Source organism: Aulonocara stuartgranti (genome assembly GCF_965226115.1).
Source record: "Aulonocara stuartgranti genome assembly, chromosome: 4".
Taxonomy (NCBI): Eukaryota; Metazoa; Chordata; class Actinopteri; order Cichliformes; family Cichlidae; genus Aulonocara; species Aulonocara stuartgranti.
The window spans coordinates 4861201-4881069 of record NC_138942.1 but is presented as its reverse complement, the minus strand read 5'-3'; the positions used below and the strand labels follow the sequence as shown (position 1 = coordinate 4881069).

The following is a 19869-nucleotide window of genomic DNA, read 5'->3' as shown; positions in this document are numbered from 1 at the left end:
TTTAAAAATGAGTAAGTTGAATGAGGATTTGAAGGGTCTCCCCATTGAAATACATTATAAATTTTTGTTGAATAAAGTTGAATAAAATTAAAAATATAAATGTTAAAAATATGAAAAATAGAAGCAGTGTTGTCCAAAAGAATAGGAATCTAACGGTGTTTGAATGGTTTTTCTAAGTTGAACGGTTTTGAAGGAGTAGGATTACAAAAAACGTACGGAATAGATAAAATATAATAATAATAATAATAAAGATTTGAATAACAATACTGTGAATGCTTTTCAAGCATTCACACTAATAATAACTAGAAAGTGCATTTTCTGAAGAAACTGCAGTGTGAATGCTTGAATCTGAATGTATGGACTGAAATGAATTAATTGCTGAATTTTGAGTTAAAAATATTGAATGAGATTTAAAAAAAACAACAACAAAAAACGAATTTAACCTGAAAACAAAGGTGCTGAACTGCTAAAAGCTGAAGGTTACACAGAAGAAGAAGTTGGAAAAAAGCTGAAAATGTTTTAATTGTAAATTAGAAAAACCTAAGAAATGAGAAAAGAACATTTAGAGTCAGAAAACATCTGAAAGAATATTAAAAGGTCATATTCTTTGAATCACTGAATGACTAAAATGTGATCCCTCCACTTGGATCCACACAGTTTAAAAAGTTTACATCTCTGAGCTTTGAAAGACAAGATGTTGGAAAGAGAACAACGATGGCGACGTTTTGAGTGTAAAATGATGGCTGTAACACTGTGGAGACAGCAGCAGTTGAAAGAGAAGTGTTTCAGATGAATCTTGGCAGAGTGAGAGAGAAAGCTCGTTAAGCAGGCAGGTGTGAGCCTGGTTGCTATAGTGACCGCACCCAATGGCTCCATACACACGGACACAGACATGCACCTCACTTTTGCTGCTTAAAATGAACAGAAAAGTCAGGCCGAAACAAATCGTTCCCATATGAAAAGTACAAGTCGTATTGACGAAATTCTTTCACCGTGAGCGACAGCAATGTCTAGTCTACTGAATTCTCAGTTTTCATGCCTGTGGAGTTTATTATATGGACGTGGTGACAGTGGAAAGACACCATGCTCTTCTGATTTTCAAAAGAACCTTCTGAGCCATTTTAACATTAGAGTCTATGGAAGAGTTGGAGGGAGGAGGCTGTGCATTGGTGACATTTATGAAAGAACCATAACACCTAGGACAATAGTAAACACATTGGATGAAAGAGGACAGCCATGGCTACGTTTTGAGGGTAAAATGGTGGCTGTAGAGCAAACGCTGCGGACACAGCAGCAGTTTTAAAAAAGATTTTAAGATTAATTTTTTTGCTCCTCTCACTCTAGCAGTTGAGCTCTCTCACTCTAGCCCCAACATTCCGTCCCATACACACCCATTATAAACTCTGAAACGGGTGAAAAAACATCATGAAACTTAAACTGGAACTGAAGAAAAAGTATAATAGATATTGAAAAGATAAATACAAGTTGAATAGTTGAATGTCTTGTCTTCGTTTTAAAGTTTGAATGGTGGCTCTATGTCAATGTATGTGGAAGTAGTAAGAGTTTAAAAATGAGTAAGTTGAATGAGGATTTGAAGGGTCTCCCCATTGAAATACATTATAAATTTTTGTTGAATAAAGTTGAATAAAATTAAAAATATAAATGTTAAAAATATGAAAAATAGAAGCAGTGTTGTCCAAAAGAATAGGAATCTAACGGTGTTTGAATGGTTTTTCTAAGTTGAACGGTTTTGAAGGAGTAGGATTACAAAAAACGTACGGAATAGATAAAATATAATAACTAGAAAGTGCATTTTCTGAAGAAACTGCAGTGTGAATGCTTGAATCTGAATGTATGCACTGAAATGAATTAATTACTGAATTTAAGTTAAAAATCTTGAATGAGATAAAAAAAAAAAACCCGAATTTAACCTGAAAACAAAAGTGCTGAACTGCTAAAAGCTGAAGGTTACACAGAAGAAGAAGTTGGAAAAAAGCTGAAAATGTTTTAATTGTAAATTAGAAAAACCTAAGAAATGAGAAAAGAACATTTAGAGTCAGAAAACATCTGAATGAATATTAAAAGGTCATATTCTTTGAATCACTGAATGACTAAAATGTGATCCCTCCACTTGGATCCACACAGTTTAAAAAGTTTAAATGTCTGAGCTTTGAAAGACAAGATGTTGGAAAAAGAACAACGATGGCGACGTTTTGAGGGTAAAATGATGGCTTTAACACTGTGGACACAGCAGCAGTTGAAAGAGAAGTGTTTAAGATGAATTTTGGCAGAGTGGCAGGCAGAGCTCGTTAAGCAGGCAGGTGTGAGCCTGGTTGCTATAGTGACCGCACCCAATGGCTCCATACACACGACACAGACATGCACCTCACTTTTGCTGCTTAAAATGAACAGAAAAGTCAGGCCGAAACAAATCGTTCCCAAATGAAAAGTATAGGTCGTATTGACGAAATTCTTTCACCGTGAGCGGCAGCAATGTCTAGTCTACCTAATTCTCAGTTTTCATGCCTGTGGAGTTTATTATATGGACGTGGTGACAGTGTAAAAACACCATGCTCTTCTGATTTTCAAACCAACCTTCTGAGCCGTTTTAACATTAGAGTCTATGGAAGAGTTGGAGGGAGGAGGCTGTGCATTGGTGACATTTACGAAAGAACCATAACACCTAGGACAATAGTAAACACATTGGATGAAAGAGGACAGCGATGGCTACGTTTTGAGGGTAAAATCATACCTGTAGAGCAAACGCTGCGGACACAGCAGCAGTTTTAAAAAAGATTTTAAGATTAATTTTTTTGCTCCTCTCACTCTAGCAGTTGAGCTGCCTCACTCTAGCCCCAACATTCCGTCCCATACACACCCATTATAAACTCTGAAACGGGTGAAAAAACATCATGAAACTTAAACTGGAACTGAAGAAAAAGTATAATAGATATTGAAAAGATAAATACAAGTTGAATAGTTGAATGTCTTGTCTTCGTTTTAAAGTTTGAATGGTGGCTCTATGTCAATGTATGTGGAAGTAGTAAGAGTTTAAAAATGAGTAAGTTGAATGAGGATTTGAAGGGTCTCCCCATTGAAATACATTATAAATTTTTGTTGAATAAAGTTGAATAAAATTAAAAATATAAATGTTAAAAATATGAAAAATAGAAGCAGTGTTGTCCAAAAGAATAGGAATCTAACGGTGTTTGAATGGTTTTTCTAAGTTGAACGGTTTTGAAGGAGTAGGATTACAAAAAACGTACGGAATAGATAAAATATAATAATAATAATAATAATAAAGATTCGAATAACAATACTGTGAATGCTTTTCAAGCATTCACACTAATAATAACTAGAAAGTGCATTTTCTGAAGAAACTGCAGTGTGAATGCTTGAATCTGAATGTATGGACTGAAATGAATTAATTGCTGAATTTTGAGTTAAAAATTTTGAATGAGATAAAAATAAAAAAAAAAACAACCTGAATTTAACCTGAAAACAACAGTGCTGAACTGCTAAAAGCTGAAGGTTACACAGAAGAAGAAGTTGGAAAAAAGCTGAAAATGTTTTAATTGTAAATTAGAAAAACCTAAGAAATGAGAAAAGAACATTTAGAGTCAGAAAACATCTGAAAGAATATTAAAAGGTCATATTCTTTGAATCACTGAATGACTAAAATGTGATCCCTCCACTTGGACCCACACAGTTTAAAAAGTTTACATCTCTGAGCTTTGAAAGACAAGATGTTGGAAAAAGAACAACGATGGCGACGTTTTGAGGGTAAAATGATGGCTTTAACACTGTGGACACAGCAGCAGTTGAAAGAGAAGTGTTTAAGATGAATCTTGGCAGAGTGAGAGAGAGAGCTCGTTAAGCAGGCAGGTGTGAGCCTGGTTGCTATAGTGACTGCACCCAAGGGCTCCATACACACGTACACAGACATGCACCTCACTTTTGCTGCTTAAAATGAACAGAAAAGTCAGGCCCAAACAAATCGCTCCCAAATGAAAAGTAAAAGTCGTATTGACAAAATTCTTTCACCGTGAGCGACAGCAATGTCTAGTCTACCTAATTCTCAGTTTTCATGTCTGTGGAGTTTATTATATGGACGTGGTGACAGTGGAAAGACACCATGCTCTTCTGATTTTCAAACGAACCTTCTGAGCCATTTTAACATTAGAGTCTATGGAAGAGTTGGAAGGAGGAGGCTGTGCATTGATGACATTTATGAGAGAACCGTAACACCTAGGACAATAGTAAACACATTGGATGAAAGAGGACAGCGATGGCTACGTTTTGAGGGTAAAATCATACCTGTAGAGCAAACGCTGCGGACACAGCAGCAGTTTTAAAAAAGATTTTAAGATTAATTTTTTTGCTCCTCTCACTCTAGCAGTTGAGCTGCCTCACTCTAGCCCCAACATTCCGTCCCATACACACCCATTATAAACTCTGAAACGGCTGAAAAAACATCATGAAACTTAAACTGGAACTGAAGAAAAAGTATAATAGATATTGAAAAGATAAATACAAGTTGAATAGTTGAATGTCTTGTCTTCGTTTTAAAGTTTGAATGGTGGCTCTATGTCAATGTATGTGGAAGTAGTAAGAGTTTAAAAATGAGTAAGTTGAATGAGAATTTGAAGGGTCTCCCCATTGAAATACATGGGAAATTTTTGTTGAATAAAGTTGAATAAAATTAAAAATATAAATGTTAAAAATGAGAAAAGTAGAAGCAGTCATGTCCAAAAGAATAGGAATCTAATGGTGTTTGAATGGTTTTTCTAAGTTGAACGGTTTTGAAGGAGTAGGAGTACAAAAAACGTACGGAATAGATAAAATATAATAACTAGAAAGTGCATTTTCTGAAGAAACTGCAGTGTGAATGCTTGAATCTGAATGTATGCACTGAAATGAATTAATTGCTGAATTTTGAGTTAAAAATATTGAATGAGATTAAAAAAAACCAAAAAAAACCCGAATTTAACCTGAAAACAAAGGTGCTGAACTGCTAAAAGCTGAAGGTTACACAGAAGAAGGAGTTGGAAAAAAACTGAAAATGTTTTAAATGTAAATTAGAAAACCCTAAGAAATGAGAAAAGAACATTTAGAGTCAGAAAACATCTGAATGAATATTAAAAGGTCATATTCTTTGAATCACTGAATGACTCAAATGTGATCCCTCCACTTTGATCCACACAGTTTAAAAAGTTTAAATGCCTGAGCTTTGAAAGACACGGTGTTGGAAAGAGAACAATAATGGCGACAATTTGAGGGTAAAATGATGGCTGTAACACTGTGGACACAGCAGCAGTTGAAAGAGAAGTGCTAAAGATGAATCTTGGTACAGTGGCAGGCAGAGCTCGTTAAGCAGGCAGGTGTGAGCCTGGTTGCTATAGTGACTGCACCCAATGGCTCCATACACACGTACACAGACATGCGCCTCACTTTTGCTGCTTAAAATGAACAGAAAAGTCAGGCCGAAACAAATCGCTCCCAAATGAAAAGTATAGGTCGTATTGACGAAATTCTTTCACCGTGAGCGGCAGCAATGTCTAGTCTACCTAATTCTCAGTTTTCATGCCTGTGGAGTTTATTATATGGACGTGGTGACAGTGTAAAAACACCATGCTCTTCTGATTTTCAAACCAACCTTCTGAGCCGTTTTAACATTAGAGTCTATGGAAGAGTTGGAGGGAGGAGGCTGTGCATTGGTGACATTTATGAAAGAACCATAACACCTAGGACAATAGTAAACACATTGGATGAAAGAGGACAGCCATGGCTACGTTTTGAGGGTAAAATCATACCTGTAGAGCAAACGCTGCGGACACAGCAGCAGTTTTAAAAAAGATTTTAAGATTAATTTTTTTGCTCCTCTCACTCTAGCAGTTGAGCTGTCTCACTCTAGCCCCAACATTCCGTCCCATACACACCCATTATAAATTTTGAAACGGGTGAAAAAACATCATGAAACTTAAACTGGAACTGAAGAAAAAGTATAATAGATATTGAAAAGATAAATACAAGTTGAATAGTTGAATGTCTTGTCTTCGTTTTAAAGTTTGAATGGTGGCTCTATGTCAATGTATGTGGAAGTAGTAAGAGTTTAAAAATGAGTAAGTTGAATGAGGATTTGAAGGGTCTCCCCATTGAAATACATTATAAATTTTTGTTGAATAAAGTTGAATAAAATTAAAAATATAAATGTTAAAAATATGAAAAATAGAAGCAGTGTTGTCCAAAAGAATAGGAATCTAACGGTGTTTGAATGGTTTTTCTAAGTTGAACGGTTTTGAAGGAGTAGGATTACAAAAAACGTACGGAATAGATAAAATATAATAATAATAAAGATTAGAAGAACAATACTGTGAATGCTTTTCAAGCATTCACACTAACTAGAAAGTGCATTTTCTGAAGAAACTGCAGTGTGAATGCTTGAATCTGAATGTATGCACTGAAATGAATTAATTGCTGAATTTTGAGTTAAAAATCTGAATGAGCTGGAAAATACAGAATTTTTAACCTGAAAATAAAAGTGCAGAACTTTTGAAAGCTGATGTTCACACAGAAGAAGTTGGAAAAAGCTAAGCATGTTTAAAATGTAAATAATAAAAAGATGAGTAATGACAAAAGAAAATTTAGAGTCAGAAAACCTCTGAATGAATATTAAAAGTTCATATTCTTCTAATTGAAATGAACTTAAAAGATGAACAAAAATTCTGGAGAAAATACAAACTTTAATATACAGCATGATGTTTTTCAGACATATACACATGTGTATATCATGTTTAATAGTATTACATACATCAATTTGTTTTGTATGTCATAGAAAATAACATAAAAATCTTAAGTCATATACAGCTTCTTTCTGAAAAGGACTGGTAGAATAAAGAAAAATAACTAAATTAAATAACTAAATAAAAAATGAGCAACATATGAAATACATGAAAATTCAACTTTTAAAACCACAATCCTGAACCTTTAAATTGTGTTGGTTTCTTAGAACATGGCTGAACAGCTGTTTCTATCGGTCTACTTAATCTTCTGATCTGTCTACACATCTTTTTATTACTCATTCTTTTTTATGTTTTAATGTAAACAGAGTCCACACAGTGGTAAAAGAGAACTGTATAGAGATTTGTGAGTAAACTCAAATGAAAGCCTAAGGTGGTGACACAGTTTAACACATGCAAATAATCAAATAAACACATTAGTCCTTTTTGTGAACATGGATAAATAAGTATCAATACAGCATTGTTCAGCCATGCCACTAAATGCTTTTTTACACATTGTTTTAACCTGGGCTCAGACACAAAGTCCCAAATTTAGTTAGTCCCTGACTTTGAGTTGTGGTTATGACTAATTATTATACACAAGGCTTTATCTATCTAAACTCTAAGGACACAAATATGAAAAAACCTATACTTACCAGCTGATACCCCACACTACACACTAGGTGTGCCATGTGACCTGAAACTTTGGTACAAAATCATCATAATCATTCTGTTAACACTGTTTTTTAACACTGTTTGTGTTGCTGTTCAGCAGTTTAAAATGTTTTAGATTGGATTACATGGAATGAATTTGAATTTTCTTGGGGGTTTTTGTATGTGTTTCGTTCTCAGCAGATTTTTTCTTCCATACTGTTGAATTCCAGTTACCACATTTCTGGTCATATGACATCCCAAGTGCCCACTTAAAAAAATCCCCACAGTTAATTCAACATTAAAACAAAATAAAAAAATGTTAAATAAATAAAGGTTTGCTCTGTGATGAAATATTAAATAAGCATACATTGTACAGAGCACTAACAATGAAAACAATCCTTTAGCCTGTTGATCAGAGAGAGGCAGTCATTATGTCCATTTAAAACCTGTAATCACAGAGCACAATGTTTCTGTGAAACTATGAAGTCCCATATGATCCTCATCACGTCCAGTGACTTCAGAGTGGATCCTCCCTGTCATCCGGCCAGTGTTTGATGTGTGGCAAGCAGCACAGAAGCAGGATAGCTGAGGACTTTAAAAGAAGAGCAGAAAACGGGAACATATGTAGTTGTAAATGTAAATATCAGTGATACTTGTCTTGTCAAAGGGAATAAAATAATGAAAATGTTAACTTACACACTCATTTAGAGAGGATCTTGACACTGCACAGAGGAGGCACAGTCAGTCTGACAATGATGGTGATCTCCAGGGATGTTTTCCTGCAGCAACATTCCTGCCAACTGGCCATATGATCCAGAGTAGTTGGTTTGTAATGAACAGAAAGGTGTATATGTTAGGTAGTGTGCACTCAGAGCTGGTCCTAAGAAACAAACACATCCTGTAATAAACTGAATACCTGTAGTAGTGCTGCTGCAAATATGAAGCCCTTCTATCATGAGTGGTTTCAAAGAAGGTGTTTTGGAGGCTCGGTCACAGAAACTGTGCAGTCTGTTCAGTCCTGAGTGTCTCAGCTCTGATGGGGATGGATCACAGAGGGAAACACCTGAGTACAGACATTACAATACACTCTAACACTCCTAAGGTCAAGTGAAAACACAATTTAAACACTTCACAAAGAATGAATACATGTTTTCATGGAAATAATGTCATTAACCCTTTTTGTTGTGAGTAAATCTCACCGACTGCTTGTGGGACAAGCTAGAAGGAGGACTTATCACAGAATGTCTCCTGTGCTCCAGATGTGAAGTCTCACGCTCTGATCGTACGGCGATGAAGATGGTGATGATGAAGTTTCTCTGATCTGTGGCATTACAGTTTCTAGCTGCTATGTGCTTCACACTGTTGGATCTTACATGTGAAGCTTGGAGAAGACACAGGAGGACTGTGTCTCTCTTAAAAAAGAAAAAGAAAAAAGGAAACCTAACACCCCCCCCCTCAGCTCCCACCGTAACCCCCCCCCCCTCAACTCCCCAACCTCACACCATCCAATGTCTATACAAATGTAGGGTATCAGCTGGTAACAGAAAGCAAGTGTTACATATGTACTACTTATGTAACACTGCTGAAACATTTCTGGCCAGAAATGTGCAGTTATCAACCCAGACCCACCCTGATGATTGCACTGGCCGAAACATGATAAAAGCTCATAAAAATGTATGTTTCATCGAAAGATTTGTCCAAAAATATAATCGTATACTTTTGAAAAAGTTTAAAGTTTATAACAAACCAAAATAATAACATTTTTGTAAATAGTATTTCAAAATAGAGGCACACATAAAGTGGCTTAACTGTCATTATTGCTGTAATTAGGTTTGTTTGTTTGTTTGTTTGTTTGTTTGTTTGTTTGTTTAAAAAGCAACCTTTAGTCATTATTGTTCTCTCAGAAACAATGAAGAAGCTGTTGAACATTTATGTGTTGTGTAGGCAATCCTCTGGTCCACCCTCCCTCCCTCCCAGCCACAGTGAGACTGGGGCAGCCTGGCAGGATGTTGAAGCCTGGCTGCAGAGAGGATATGCCTACACTATTCATTTTAAACTGCTATATTTGATTTTTCTGACATTTATAGGTTACTGTTAGTGAACTTTAGATTTTCTGTGATAAATAAAATTGTCATCTTTTACTGATATCATTACTTAATTCATGTAATTGTATTTTATGTAAACAATTCAACCATTATACTGCAATGCAGAGCGTCAACTTTTAAATATCGCTCTACTTTCTTAAGTCATTCAAAAATATAGATATTACTTACTGTATTCAAAGATCTAGATCATGAATCATCACAGGACAATACACAGTATACTGGGTCATGGTAACTATGGTAGGTCTTCATGACTCCAGAATGGAGACATCGATCTGACTGAGAAATGAAAATTAGGTCAAGCAGTGTGTTCTTCTCTGTGGTAGGGGCAGTGATGACCTGTGCGTATCCCCTAGACTCAAACAGCTCCAGGATTGGTTTGTTTGCACTGGATAAAACATTCTCATTAAAATCACCACAAACTATGATGGGATGACAGTCCATGATCTCCAATGAGTCTAATAGGCTTACCAGGTTTTTCAGGAATGGCCTCAGAGTGTAGTCTGGAGGTCTGTATACAACTGCAATCAGAGCACTGACTGGTGCTTCAACCTTTAAAGCCAGAAATTCAAGGTCAGTTACATTATGGATGTACTGTTTTTCATGCACTTGAATGTCACTTTTCACATAAACAGCAACTCCACCACCACTTCTGTTTGCCATCTGGGGAAAGTTTGTGTAGGACAGGTGTCTGTTGCGTTTGAACAAATTGTAATTTTCCAAGTGGAGACTCTCTGCGACAAAAGAGCCCCGCAGGTGTGTTTCTGTTAGGCACAAAACATCTGCTAGACACAATTCATGGTGACTTTTGATGTCATTAATGTGAGCTGGCAGTCCCTCTGTATTATGATGAACAATGGTGAAAACCTCTGACCTGCTCAGTGTTTGCCTCACGTGTAGAAGAGGCATCATGTCATCAAGGTTGGCTTGTCTCATGTTCTCAAGCGCTGCAGTGATTTCTGGGTTGGTGAATATTTTTTTCTCCTCCATATCAAGAAGATACAGTCCACTGAGAGACGTCACTCTACTGACAGCTACGTAGGCCATGCCGGGCTCAAAAATGCTCTTAAGAGAGACAACAGCTGATGTAGTTGTCATACCCTGTACCTTATGTATTGTACATGCAAAGGCCAGCTTCACTGGGAACTGTCTTCGTACCACTCCTTTCTGCTTCAGATTCTCCTCTGCTCTCTCAATGTACACCATGTCGTCTGCTGGTGTGCGGTTATTCTTTCCAGATGTCTCATTATCCATTTTAAGTCCAAGCTTGATGATGTGTTGGTCATTTTCAGAGTAAACTACTCTAAGTAGTATTCCAAAAGCTCCATTAACCAAACCATTTTGTATGTCAATGTTTCTGGTGAGCATGACACGAGCTCCTTCTGCAACTTTCAGTGTGTCTGGTAACTCGTTTTTACCTCCTTTCAATGGTCTGTCTTGAAGTGCCATTCTGCCAGTTCTAGGATCTTTTCTATAATCATCTGCATGGATGTCAATGATATGAGTGTGGAGCAGAGCCAGTGTTGAAGAGTTGTGTGCATCCACTTCTTTATTAGTTGCAAAAATGTGCAATGCATCAGTCGGACAATGGGCTGGTTCAGTTATGGCCTGTAACAACAAATTTCTATCTGCTTCACAAAGCTCATCCAACTTTCCTTTTACACGAATTCTGTTCAGCATCTCAGCAAAGACAACATCATCTTTCTGACGCATAATCTCAGTCAGAGTGATCATCTGAAAATGCTCCCGCCACAGGTCGATCTCAGACGGGTCGTGCACACAGAGAGGTTTAGACTGTCGCACTGGGGGTAGCTGATAGAAGTCTCCGACAGCAATGACTGACATGCCTCCAAAGGGTCTCCGAGTCCCTTTGATCTGTTTGAGTCTTGCATCTACATATGCAAACAGATGTCTTGACACCATAGACACTTCGTCAATGACGATTATTTCAGCATTCAAAAGTTCTGATCTGACTTCATCCAGCTGATTGCCAAGTCCCTGAATGGGAGGTTTTAAGCTTCTAGGCAGCTTGAGAAGAGAATGCAGTGTTGTTCCAGAAATGTTAAAAGCTGCAGTCCCAGTGAAAGCAGTTAACAGGACGGTGGGTTTTGATATGTCAACGTCATCTGCATATCTGGGCACTTTGCTCAGTATCTTAGATGCTTCTGAGTAGATGCATTTGATTAGATGTGATTTTCCTGTTCCAGCACCACCATTAATATAAAAGAAAAACTGCTCTGGATTTAGAGCACAGACTCTTTTAATGCACCAGTCTCTAACTGCATAAAATATGCAGGCTTGCTTCTTATTCAGATTTTGAAACATCTGACGTAACAATGTGGGATCAATAGCAGGGGGTTCCCTGATGGCTCTGACTTCTGTTGAAGCATCAGCCTGACGGCTGTAGTCGGGCACATCTTCCTGTTCATTTTCATTGTCTCGCTCTCTTTCTTGTTCGACAAGTGGCAACCTTACGAGATCTGATTCAGGTGCCAGATTACACCATTCGTCAGTCACACCTCTGTTCTGCTCATATTCCTCAACAGCGCTCTCGATCTCCTCACTGTTTTTCTCATATTTTTCTCTGTTTCTTTTGACAATGTGTTGCACGTACTCAAGATGGTCAGTACCTGGTAGCTGTACACAGCCAGCACCATAGAAAGCCTGATAGGTTGGCAACGATGGTGTTTTCAGTTCGTGGTCTGAACGATGAGGAAGGTACAGTTTAAGCAGTCTTCCGTAATATTGCTCTGGATGTTTTTCTTGTGAGCAGCGGTGAAATCTGATGATAGCAGGCTTATTGTTTTTGCGCCTTTGCACAAACCCCATCTCATTGAGAAGGGGCAAAACATCTTTACCTTTTTTCTGTTGGCCATAGACAATCCTGCAAGTAGCAGCAAAGTCTGCCATGCACATCTCCTCATACTCTGGTGTTTCAGGTCTGGCTTTGTATTTGTCATTCAAAGATGTCATCCAAACATTGGAAGACTCAGGTGTTGTGTTGTCCAGAACTGACAGGGGACGACTCATTTTCACAGGATTATCATCAGTTGGAATGAATATTACAGCACGTGAGCATTGCTTCATGTGAAGACCACATGCACGAGCAACACACTCCTGTGCACTGATCTCTCGCTTCTTTGAATATGCCTGCATGACGGCTCTCATTTCATCGCACTCATTTACACTGTCCTTATGGGAGTTCTCAATGACAGTTTTCAGGTACTCAGATAGCCCGCCCTCTTTTTTTGATATATATTTCATTAAATAATTTGCAGCACCAAAAGCATCTAAAACAAAGCTTATGTCGATATTACTGTTCCAGGCTTCAAGCAGATGTGGATTATAGCCGTTTATCCAAGAGTCTTTTGGATCACGCTTTAGTATGATCGTACTCCTCATGTTCATTTTATTCAGGTATCTCTCATATTCTGCATGTGTCAACTTGCATCTTTCCAAGAGCTGCTCTAAACTCATGGAAGCAGTTTCAGGTTCATTCAGCAGCTGGTTCAGTGGTCTGAGCTTGTTCTTTGCCGTTTCTACTTCCAGTGCATCATCCTCACTGGGTCTTGTGATCATTGTCTCATTGCAGGGTGGTTTGGGAAAACCAAAACGGCACCCGGAGCTTAAACTCCTAAAGCACGTCTTTGTGTGGTTCTTACTGTGTTTTTGCACTTCTGTTACTTTTTTGTACAGTTCAGGTTGTTTATGTGGATCAGGCAGCTGAGCTGTGATGTATTTGTTTATAAAATCAAGAACAGTTTGCTCATCATCCTCCTCAAACACAGGAGCACCTTCTACCCACAGGAGGCAGTGTATGTGTGGGCTTCCTCTGTGCTGAAACTCAACTCTGTAAAAGTAGTCAATGACTTTGCCAAGTGGCTCTGCGGGAGATAAGAGTAAATCTCTGAATAATGCTTCAACTCTCTTGTCAAACATGCGCATTGTTGTGACAGGATTGCTTCTCAGGATGTCACACTTTGCTGACCAGTCGAGTCCTTCAAAATTCACTTGTTCACCTTGCTGCCTTGTTATTGCCTCGATCACTTCAGGCCAGCGCATTTCAGCAGCTGAAAATGTGCAAAAGAACGTGGGAGTTCCCAACTGTCTGATCATGGCAAAAAGATCTCTTGTTGTTTTCTCCCAATAGGCTGGGGTTCCTCTCAGAGGCTGCATGAATCTCACTGCATCTTTATTTCGCACCAGTTTCTCCACCTCATGTTTATCTTGTAACATGCCTGAGGTTATTTTTCTACCATCTCTGGTCAGAGGCTTTGCCTTCCTTAACTGTACTGTCATGCTGGATGTAGCCAAGTGTATTTCAGTCACAAACTGTGCAAAGAACAAATAGTTTGTGTCTTTGGCAAAACGATCATCAATGCAGAAAAGTCTTGATTTGAAATACCCACTGGGGGATACTTTGATCAGCCTTCTTTCATCAAGTGTGTTTTGGCCTGTAGGAAACTGCACAGGGAAGGCCATGGCCTCCAGTTTAGGTGTTTTGAAAAAACTTATTGGATTGTTTCTCTCTGCAGGAGCAACAGAGTAGATTCCTTCACTGAAACATAATATCTCCTCAGCCACATCAGGGGGCTGCAAACAGGACTCGAGTGCAAAACCACCATTAGTCAGTCCATCTGCTTGCTCTGAATCATCTCTCATCTGTTCATGCGATTGTTCACCATCACAGGGTAACGTGTCAATGTCCTGTTCATTTTTATTTTGTGCTTCACTCAGTGCATTTTTCTCACAGCTGTCAATTTCCATTAAATCAGCCTCATCATAATCGTCCTCATTCATGTTTTCATCATCATCATCATCATCATCTTCATCAGGAAGTGTTGGATCACACAGCTCAGCATCATCTCTGATGCTCACATCCTTATACTGTGGGTGAATCTGCTTGAGTTTATGCAGTGCTTGCACAAGTTTAGACCAGCTTACAGTCTGAAACAGCTGATGACCTTTGTAAGACAAGCGTCTCTTCAGTTTTATTCTCATGACCTGAGAATTAATTCTCAATCGAGGCAATGCTTCAACAGTTTCCTGTACCTCGGATGGGACACAGACCACATTTCCTCTAATTGCTCTTTGTCTGCCTTTGGGAAGAGGAATGATCTTGGCAAATGGTATGCACTTGGCTATGAGATGTCTCTCCAGTATGTTGAGATCAGACAGTTCAGGTGGAGTATCAGCAAGATCCAGTTTATTGGCAACAGCAAGTGCTGGCATGGATCCATTTTTAAGATGATCGTGGCAGGTGTGACAAATCCACTCTCTCTTTCTCTCATCAGGCACATTGCACTGCTCATTTCTGCAGTTTTCATCACAATCATGAACATACTTTCCTGTCAAACATGTTGCAACCACATGTGGGTTTTTGACATAATTTGACCTTCTGCAGGGTCGTACTTGGTTTGGAAATGAAGCCTTGAAACATACAGTACATGGGTATGATGGTCCAGCTTTGATTTGTGATTTGAACACAGATATGGCCTCGTTGATCACACTGTTGTCACTCTCTTGGGTTTGTCTGTTCACCCATCTGTATTTCCTTTTTATTTTCATTGCACATCTCATGTTGTGCATAATCCTAAATGCAAGATTACTTTGATACCTGTCTCGCATTAGTTGTTTCATTAGTTGTTTGTGTCTTACTCTGAATGCGTTGTCACGTGCATAACGCTGAGTCACACGAGATCTCTGTCTCTCTCTGAATTCTGGGCTTTCTCGATACCTTTTACTGATATAGCTTTTTTTCTCCTCTCTGAAATCAGTATTCTCATAGTAGCGTCTTTTAATATATTGTTTTTGTTTCTGTCTAACTTTAGCATTCTCACAGTAACGTCTTTTAACATACTGTTGTTGTTTCTGTCTGAATTCTGCATTCTCACAGTAACGTCTTTTAACATACTGTTGTTGTTTTTGTCTAACTTCAGGATTGTTTTTATATGCCCCGCTTGTGCAAGATTTTTTCTTTTCTTTGTACTCTTTATTTGAAGCATACTTTTGTCGTTCTTTCCTTTTTTGGTTTTCTTTTCTCTGATTTCTGGGTTTCTCTGATGCCATTAATCTTCTTTTCATTTTGTGCCTTTGTTGTTTGTTAACTTTTTTCAGTTTTTGTAAAACTATATCAGAAAGGTCACAGGCAGCAACATTTTTTATTGCAGCATTTGATTGGCATGAAAAAACATCATTTGATGGAAGCAAATTTAATTCACTGCATAGTTCTTCAGTTGGTATATTAGGAGGTTCATTCTGATCTTCATATGGTGTGAACTGAGTCATGCGGACTTCTTTTTGTTTCACCAGTGGCGTGTAAATGGACATTTGACAAAAGATGTTCTCAGTCAGACCAGTGGTTGTGTTTCTCCTTGGAGTAGAGGAGTTTGCTTCAGTTGTATCAGAGTGAGTAGGTCCCACAGCAGTGGCAGCTGTTGGTCTGCAGACTGTGTCTGTGATAGTATCACTCAGGTTGACTGTGCTCATACTGTAGAACTGCACAGGCTTCAGTTCATAGGTACAAGAAGGTGATATCTCCATCCCTTCATAAGAATCCTGGAGCCTCTTAATCATGTCACTGAGGAGTGTGAATTTCACCATCACAGCCGTACCACGGTCACGTGACCATAGTGCTAGAGGAAGACCACTGGCTGTTCTGGAGTGTGGATCAAAGAAACCATATTTGCCTGATGTGGATCTGAACACTGCGATACACAATCCACTCATAATCAATAAGGCATACTGCACATCTGACAACAGGCAGCTCAGTCCTGCTTCTAAGCTGAGAAAGGTATCTACTGCCTCCTCTGGAGGTTCTTCAAATGTCCCATACCGGGAAGGCTGTGTCATGTCGACATGATACATAGACCTGCGAGCATCAACTTTGTCTGGCAGCTCATCGGTAGCCAAATGAATATTTTTAGGAAATCTTTTCTTGGCCTCTTTGTACATCACATCACCTTTATCCAAGACCAGATTAAGGTCAGCTGTAGTCATGTTATCATTCTCATGAAGGAAAGCAAGAAATGTGAGTGAGTTACATGTGCACTGCTTGTTTCTGGAGTCTCCATATTTGGGATGAGCCTGGCTGTGAGATGCACAGATATGTGTAACAGAGGGCTGGTTTTCAAAGTTCACTCTTTCTGCATGAGATGGTCCTGCCACATCACTGTGACGGCCTCTTTTTACAATATCAGCATAACCCACCTGTGGGGCACTTGACACCTCAGGTTGGTCTCTATGGTTTACCTGATGATCATTAAATTCATGCTGCAATCCAATCTTTACAGCATCTGCATAGGATACCTGTTGTACATGTGCAGGAACATGTTGACCTGCCTGTTTGACACCATCAGCATTGGTCTTTGCAGACACAAAGTCTTCTGCAGAGCTCTGAGGAAAATCACACTCAGCTTGTTCACATGTTGGTACTTCATGAAACTCATGGAACTTCTTCCAGCGTTGTTTTGCAGCTTGTGACTTTTTCTGCTTCCTTGGCATTTTTACACAAGTGTTTCTCTTAGTCTTTAGAAAATATGTTTATAAAATAAGAGTGGCACACAGCAGATGTTCTCTTTGTCTTTATATTTCAGTTTTTATTTCTCAGAAACAGATGTCTTTGTTTGTTTGACAGTTTGTCAGTCGAGAGAATAATATGCACTCTCTTTATTGGCTTGGCACAACTTAGCAGCAAGCGCAAAGTGAAAAACAGCTAGAGAGAAAATTTAGAAGAGAGAACAGACAGAGCAGGAGAAACACGGCTGGGAAATCACAATCAAACCGTGAATTAGAGTTTTCTTTATTTGTTTAGTTTGTTCTCAGGTAGAGGCAATATGCACTCTTTATTGCTTTAATGGCTTGGCATTTTTCAGCAGCAAGCCAAGAGTGAAAAACAGGTAGAGAGAAAATTTAGCAGAGAGAACAGACAGAGCAGGAGAGACACGGCTTTAAATCAAACCGCAGAGTTTTCTTTGTTTGTTCAGTTTGTTCTCAGGTTGAGGCAAAATATGCACTCTTTATTGCTTTATTGGCTTGTGCATTTTTCAGCAGCAAGCCAAAGAGTGAAAAACAGGTAGAGAGAAAATTTAGCAGAGAGAACAGACAGAGCAGGAGAGACACGGCTTTAAATCAAACCGCAATAAGATTCTTGGTTTGGCAAAATTTCTCACAAACCACAGGGTGAAATACAGATGGAAAGAAGGCAGAGACAACAGGTGGAGTAGGACAGAAGATAGAGGGGTTGGGGGGTTGGGATGTGAGATAGAAGACTGGAGATCTGGTCCTTGTTCTTCTTCTGCACACTGTGAACAAAAAACAAGAAAAAAAAATAATTTTAATAAAATTATATTACATGGTAATTGTATGAACTAATTGTGACTACTGAAAAAGGACAAAACAAATATTCAAGCTAAACTGTTGTCGGCTGCCATGTGCAAAAAGTTGCACAATTTGGCACTTTTTAAAAGAATAAATATTTAATTAAATTCAGCAATAATATTTTTAAATACAAATATGATTGAGTGAATTGTTAACTAATCACATGTAATGTGCAAAAATGTACGAAAAAAATATTTTAGCCCAATTGTTAAGCTGAACTTATGTGTATTTATTATAAAAATGTGTTTAAAAGGTCTAGCACAAAGTTTGAACCCATCACTTTAAAGCTTATATTAGTCAGACTCTTTTTTTAAAATTTTGGTGTACTTCTCTAACAGTATGTGCACACCTACCAGGCAAAGCACAGATGTGAGTCAAGTTCCTGAAAGTGTAAGACAAGAAATAACATGTTAGTTGTCTGTACAGTGTTATCAGACTAACAAAAAAACAAAGCCCACACGACATGATACACTGAACTTATAGTCAGCAGGGTAATTATAGAGTAATATAGCACACCAGCTGATACAGCAGCCATTTTATAATTCAAACTAATTAACTGAAGTATTTATTTAAGTACTTATATAAGGCTACTGTTAGACTGTTACTAGCCTTAGCATCGCTGCTAACGCTAGCAGGAATGCTAGCGTTAGCACTTCAGTTAGTGTTAGCACTGCTGGTAGAACTAGCACTCTTACTGTTAAAACTGAGGCACAATGGCAATAATAAAGCTCATTTGTTACTTTTGTCTCACTGACCGCCAATAAATATCACAGGAATATCACAGGAATATTCTTTTTGTCAGTTAAAAACTGCTAAGGCTAGTGTTGGCACTATAGCTAGCGTTAGCATTGATGCTAGCATTAGCATCGAAGCTAGCATTAGCACTGCTACTAACAGCAAAAGTCATGAAGTACTCTTACTGTTAAAACTGAGGCACAATGGCAATAATAAATCTCATTTGTTACTTTTGTCTCACTGACCGCCAATAAATATCACAGGAATATCACAAGAATATTCTTTTTGTCAGTTAACAACTGCTAAGGCTAGTGTTAGCACTATAGCTAGCATTAGCATTGAAGCTAGCGTTAGCACTGCTGCTAACAGCAAAAGTCATAAACCTATATAAATGGTAGCAAAGGTTATTCTTTTTTTGCTTTCTTTATTCTTTGAACTCTGTTGAACTTTAAAAAGACTTGATATGTGAGTTTAAATGTCAAACATGTATTTTTACCATAAAATTAAAACAGTGCTGTACTGAGTGTATTGTACTTACCACAGCAGAGAGCAAAGCGGAATGACGGCAGTTGGTGCAGTGATTAGTTAAAGACTGATGAGGCGTTCAGGTGGTGCTTGGAAATTTGAGCATCAGTTTGAACATCAATAATGAGCATATATATTTCTCTGTCATAGAGAGACAGAGAAAAAATACACAAGACTCACCAGCATACAAATTGGTACTTTTTCTCTTTATGTCACTCATTCACTTATACTCAGGAAAGAGGGCAACTGGCATTAAATTAGCAAATAAAAAGTATGTCATCTTGAACTGTTTTATGGATTTTATTTTAAGACTACTTTGAGCGTATTCGTGGGGAGATAAACTATACAGACTAAAAACAGAGACATTAAATGAGATTCGATTATTTAAAATGTGGGAAAATACACTACAGACAGGTAGATGCTGTGAGCTTTAATTATCCAGTCAGAAAAGATTATTTTAAAGTCATCAACTGACTAAAACTGCCGAGGTATGAAAAACCTGTGTGGAGAAGACAAGTCCACCAATACACAATCAACTTGAATTTAACAGGGCAATAATTCAGGGCTCTATTCAGTTAGCCTATATTAACTACTGACATACTGTTAATCTGTGGCAAAAGCCTGTCAAACCTGTCTTATTGTACCTATTGAAAAAGTTAATCTTACTACAACTGCTTAGATGTAACACACATTTT

The 19869-nt window shown here is 38.0% G+C and overlaps 1 protein-coding gene and 1 long non-coding RNA gene across 9 annotated transcripts in view; one reads left to right on the top strand and one right to left on the bottom strand.

The window, feature by feature from the left end:
• Nucleotides 1–19869, top strand: part of LOC309704319 (amine sulfotransferase-like) — a 137880-nt gene that overhangs the window by 43200 nt on the left and 74811 nt on the right. The gene's annotated exons all lie outside the window — the stretch shown is intronic.
• On the bottom strand, nucleotides 17106–19378 carry LOC309705677. Its single transcript, XR_014276585.1, has 3 exons — nucleotides 19355–19378; nucleotides 18268–19263; nucleotides 17106–17838 (listed from the first exon to the last, which is right to left on the bottom strand). It is a non-coding gene; the product is annotated as an uncharacterized lncRNA (long non-coding RNA).